Below are 6,482 nucleotides of genomic sequence, written 5' to 3' on the forward strand. Positions count from 1 at the left end.
GAAACACCTCCTTTTGTAGAAAGCTATAGCATTGGACAGAGAAATGAAAGGAGAGTGGAGATCTAAAAGAAACTACTAAAATGAAGAATGTTTAGATGGAGCATACTCATGCACCATGAAACAGGTTACAGAACCTGTTCTGCCAGACGGAGTGAAGAAAAACACTGGAGCAAGTAGCTCAACCTGATCCAGGAAAGTGCCAATTGATAAGATGTCTACAAAGAAGAAATTCAGTAGAGTGCTACTGGCATAACCTATTGCTGGGTATCAGGGATAGAATACAGGGTCATCAGGGAAGAAAAAATCAGAGAGCATATCCTTTATTGAGGCAAAAATATGTGGTCATACATGGTATTGTGATTAGTCATTGTGATTGTTGCTAAAATAAAGGAATCTGGTATGTAAAGTATTTTTGTGTTCACACAAAGGCTATCAATACTGATAAAATCTAGGTCAGCTTAATTCATCAAATCGTAAAAAGAAAAATAAGGAGCAATCAAAACAATACAATACGATACAGTACATTATGAAACAATATGTAAGAACTATCCAAACAAAGTGCTAATTCTTTTTAAGATTATGGGTTGATCAAGCTGAGAATTTTCCATAGCTGGATTGAAAAGAAAAAGAACAGTGTTGATATTGGGAATGATTAAAGTTGCACATACATTCCCTAATATTGGCTAGTAATTTTGTCCCAGATTAAATTCATTCCTTGAAAAAGGATTAATATTAAACTCAGTTTTGTGCATTTAGTTGTATGTCCTATATAATAGCATGATTATGATATCTTAAAGTCTTAACATTATGATTGTCACACAAACTGGCCTAAAATCAAGATTGCATATTTCTATTTCTATTATATAGAAATGTGAAGCCTTGGACGACCAAGGGCAATTTTATCCATTCACATAATATCCATTCTAGTTAAAAATCCAAAGAAAGAACATGGCCAAGGGCAGTTTCGTCATTTCATCAAAAATATCCAACCTAGAGCAGGTGTACATTACACAGTAAGAGTAAAAAAATATTTTATGATGTTGGCTGACGACCTTTTAAGTCCTGTCAGCCCTCTTAAATGCTAATCTGACACGTCAATCAAAGTTCTCATTTCCAAGATCCCCAATTTGAAGCTAAATCAAATTGATGTTTATCTGTTGCATCAATTAGGGGTGATTGGTCTTTTCATAAGTGTATCCCAAATAACAAACTAAATGAAGCACAATGTAATTTTCAAATATTTAGTTCAATTTGTAATTAAATAATTTGTAAAACCTTATTAAACAATCTGATAAGAGAACTGAATTTAGCATATATTAGACAAGTTTTTAAACCTTATTACTTTAAATGCATAGTTGGAATTTTTTTTAAAAAAAAGCAACTTAGAAAGATTTCACCTAATAACTACAATAATGAATATTTGACTCGAAATAAAACAATAAACAAAACACAGTGTACTTGATAGATTTAGGCCTTTACTTATAAAAAAATATATGTTAATTTTGTAGTCGTTTGGATATAAAAAATGTGATATTGATAAACAGTAGTATTTGATAACTAAAGTTGTATTTGGACAACATTAGAATTCGAAGAAAAAAAATAATTTACATAAAAAATTGGTCAAAATCACTTTTTAAAACTTGAAACTCATCTTTAGAAAAAAAAAATTCAAAAAATCCCTCCACTATGTAACCAAACATTGTTTTTATTTATTTATTTATTTTTTGCAAAAAGAAGATCATGTTCAAACAAGCCCTTAAATCCTCACAAGATGAAAGACCATAGCAAGGGACTGAAAGTTGTAAAAAGTTAATCCAAAGAAGATTCGCACATGAAATATCATAAAATAATTTGATGTTACTACTATGTAGTTACGTGAGGAACTTTTTAACAAAATATGAAAAGGTATATATCTCTTCTCATATATACTTTATTTTAAAAATTGTAATGAAAGTTTTATAGATATTCATTTTTATTTCTTTTCTGCGAAGGATTAATTTTTATTCTGTGTGTGCCTTAATCTTATTCTTTTTATTTTTTACCTCAAAGAATTATAAATAATTTAATAATAATTTGCAAAGTATACCTGAACAAAAAGAACTTTGTTTTGAAAATCTAACAATTAATTGACCGTATAAAGTTTATTTTTTAGCAAATGAAAAATCCAATATAAAAGTAAAAGAACTTAGAAAACTTACAAGTCAATGACTTTCCTTGTTCCGTCAAAGGAAAGCATCGCTTGAACGTATATAATCGTTCTTCTAACACTGATAAATTTGAAATTAATTTTTTTACGAACATAATGGAATAAGCTACAAAAGTTTGGAAAAAGTGAAGATTTATATAAGTTTAGCAATTGATAAGAGCAGAATGAAAAATGTTAACTGCATTTATCTGAACCTTAAGCATATATTTAATCTGCAATTAGCATAAATGAAACATAGACTCTAGGAAAAAGTACAAATAATGCCCAAAAGAAGAATTTTAAACTACTAGCAAATGTTGAGTGCTTGTTTTTTGTGAAACATACCGAAATCCTTCTTTGTTGTGTGATAAGATTCTGTGCAAGTGTAATTGCAGGATACATCTAATAATATGCCTTGGCTGAATCATTAGTTCTTACCGTATGTTTGATTTTATGAACTCTTTTCAATAATTTACCTTGATGTCAGTGCATCAATTCCCGCCATTGTTTTTTTTTTCTTTGTTCAGAGTACAGGCTGTGACTGCACAGACACCCAATTAAGTTTCATGGTATTTGTAAGAGAAGGGACAAGTATCATCCAATGTTAAGTTTCTGTTGTGAAGTAGGAGATGCTAACTTTACTGGTGTGGCCACTATTCTTGATGCTCCTAGCTACTTGAAGAGTTGGTGCTTCACATAGGTATGATCTTATGTATGTTTAGCTGGTGCGTCAATGCTCAATATGAATGAGCTCTTGAATTATCCGAATGCTAAATTGTAACTTTTTGAAATATCTCATGTAATCGAGTTACTGATAATTTAGTTACTATGCAAGCTCATTCTTATTTTCAAAGTTCACTTAAATGCCTTTCTTAATTGGGTTTTTGCTAGATTAGATATACTACAAGCTTATTTTGCTTTTACCTTTTTCGTAGCTCATGTTCTATTACATTCTTCATATTTCATAGTCTTACCATGAATATCTCTTTTTCTGGAGTTTGTTGTGGTAATATCAGGCATTCCTGTCATTTTGCCCAAGAACTACCGTCATAAACTTTTATTAGCAAATCTATAAAACTTCTTCGAAATTAATTATGTAAATCATATACTTAAAATATATATACTATATACTAATTGATTTTTTTACTTGAAACTTAGTGGACTAAAAGTTATACTTAGTAACCTATTTCAAGATATTTCTTTTTGTCAGTTATAAATTTTTTTCAGAAAATATCATTAAATAATTCTGTAAACCTTTTACTTTGGTTAATTTTGTTCTTGTAGCAAATATATAATACTCCTTGTTTACTATTTTGCGAGTAGTTTGGTTAAACAAGTTATCAAAAATAGTTCCTTCTTTCATTTTAGCTGTCGTTTTAGTTCTTCACGTCCATTAAAAATAATAATAATAATAATAAGTTACCTTATTTATTAGATGATTTTTGAGAATAAAACAGTATTAAAAAGAATGATTCAGTGTTAAGAGTATAGTTGAAAATAATTAACGACTTTTATTTTGAATAGCTAAATTGATAATTATTCTGAGACAAATTTTCTAAACTAAAAATAACAACTAAAATGGGACGGAAGAAGTACTTTGCAAAAGCCAAAATACTCTTAGATGGGAACTTCCTTTTTTTGTAATCCATTTAATTGGTTAGAAAGATATGCTTAGTTAATCAAAATGATTTTTCCCATGTTGGATGCTTTAAAGTTTCGATTAATTTTTTCATTTTTTTTACAAAAGATAGTTCTCCATAGCTGATCACTTCCAAATTTGAACAGATAAGTTTCTCTGTACAAAAGGTATTGAGAAAGTCTTATCGCATATAACCTTTATCAGAAATGGCCTATTAAAACTATTGTCAGACTTCTAGATCAAGTATATTGTGCCTATTCTGTTATCTGTAAAGCTACCAATCTTCATATTAATGTTGTCATAGCTAAATTTTAATAGTTTAGTAGACACATCCACCTCAAAATTTATCTATAAAAATAGTTCTCATTTATATAAATGAATTAGTATTACATGTTTACATTTCATTATTTAATGCTCAATTATGTTAATCTCATATGATTATACAGTAGCTAATATTATAATCAATAATTTTTTATGCACCAAACTAAAAATTCGACTATAAATACAACACTGTAAATATTATTAATCAACTTATTCTTAGTTAAATATAATTTATGTATAATTTGCTTGTAAATCAAATAATTTTTAAATGCTTCATAATGAGGAACCTGCTTTAGTGTATCAATTGACTATATGTACTCGAAATTCAAAAGAAGGAAAAGAAAAAGTAATATTTGACTGCCAAAAACTATCAAAGGGTGTAATGAACTGATAAGTATTTATCTAATATTAACTCGAAGGTTTGAACTCTAGATATGAAATCACTTTTAGTAGAAAATATTTTATTTAATAGTGAAACTTTCTAACACGAATACAAATTAGTCGACTCTAAAGCGAATGAAAAAACAAAACAAAATGTGAGTGTCAAAATTATTGGCAGGGGCAAACCTATTCTAGTATATCATTAAAAATGCTAAGTGGCTTTCCATGTCAGCCTCATGTCAGCATCTTAAGACTTTCCACCCCAAAAAAAAGTAGTAGTAAAAGAATCTTTCCCAGAAAAATAAAAAAGAATTCCCGACAATCCCATGGACTTAAAGTCAGCCGTTGAGAGAAGGGGGAAGAATTTGGGAAGCGAAGCTGACAACTGTGGAAAAAGAATCCGAAAATCAGCATTCAAGGTAATTTCTTGTAAAGATTCAGTTCAATTAGGGCCACTCTATTTTCTGCACACAAACTGTTTGATAAATTGTCTGCACGACTCGCTTTTCCTTATATTAGAAGATGCAGAATTCAGGACTAATTTCGATTCTTGCCGAAGAGATTATTGTGGAGATTTTCTTAAGATTACCTGTCAAAGCTTTGCTGCAATTAAAGTGCGTGTGTACATGCTGGCGCGCTCTGATTTCAACCCCCTGGTTCATTTCTTTGCACCTCAAGAGATTTAGTTCAGACCCTAATGACCATTATATCCTTGTTCAGAGTAGTGCAATAAATGGTTTGATGTTGACCCCAATACGAAATCCGAGCTGCTTAATAAAGCTTACTGAACCCAATAGGTTTGCTTATTCTGTTGTAGGTTCAATCAATGGTTTGGTTTGTCTAAGCACTAGTTCCCGTAAATTGATTTGCCTATGGAACCCTTCGATACATCAATTCAAGTTGCTCCCTATGCACAATATTAAGGTTCAAAAAACACAGAAATGTTATGTGAGTGTGGGTTTTGGGTATGAAAAGAATTCTGATGATTACAAGGTCGTGAGGATTAGAAACTATTATAAAGGTTGGCCAGGGACTATAGTTGAGGTTTATTCAACCAAATTGGAATCTTGGAGAGAAGTTAAGACTGATGTTCGCTTAAACGTGACTACCTGTAATTGTGATGCAATTGTTGAAGGGTTTACTTACTGGGTTATCAGAAACACAAATGAAATTGTTCTTGCCTCGTTCGATTTGAGGAGCGAGACATTTAGCATAATTCCAGTACCGGAAGTGTTGTTAATTGAATCTCACAGTTTTAGGGCCATGAACTATCACGGGTCACTTGCATTGCTTGCATACTCTTCACACGATGAATTCAAGAAGTGTCTTGAGGTTTGGATGATTGAAGGTGGTAGCTTTGGAGAGGGTGTGTGGCAAAAGAAATTCACCTTTGGCATTGGTTTCCATTTTTCTACGCATTGGGGTCTTACTAGCGGAGATATAGTAGTTGAAAATTCTCCAAACATGCCTTTCTTGTTCAACCTGAGAACAAAACAATGTAGGATAATGGGAACACGTGTTATTCATTCAGTTTTCTACTATACTGAGAGCCTTGTATCTATTAAGGGCTTCAAGCCCCGTCTCTATCAATTAAAGGAGAAAAGGAAGGCTTCAATTCCATTGAAGAAAAGGCATGATAGAGCTAACTGAAGTAAATGTAGCAATTCCATCATATTATGTTGTACTTTTTCTTGTATGTGTTTCATATACATTCCTATATATATGATAGTTCTGTATCTAATCTATCATAGTTAACTTAGGGATTTAAATGTTCAATGACTGGACTCATATACTCTAAGATGTGTACTCAAGACCATATAAACTCAGCCAGGATAAAAAATAAAGTTGTCTAATGTTAGGCTTGCCAAATACATCAGTCTTCAATGTGAGTATAATTTTGAAAGGAAGATTTATAGCCTCAGTGAATAAGGTTAGTTATTTTGCATTGTTCAGCCA

The sequence above is a fragment of the Lycium ferocissimum genome, chromosome 2 (genome assembly GCF_029784015.1).
Source record: "Lycium ferocissimum isolate CSIRO_LF1 chromosome 2, AGI_CSIRO_Lferr_CH_V1, whole genome shotgun sequence".
Taxonomy (NCBI): domain Eukaryota; kingdom Viridiplantae; phylum Streptophyta; class Magnoliopsida; order Solanales; family Solanaceae; genus Lycium; species Lycium ferocissimum.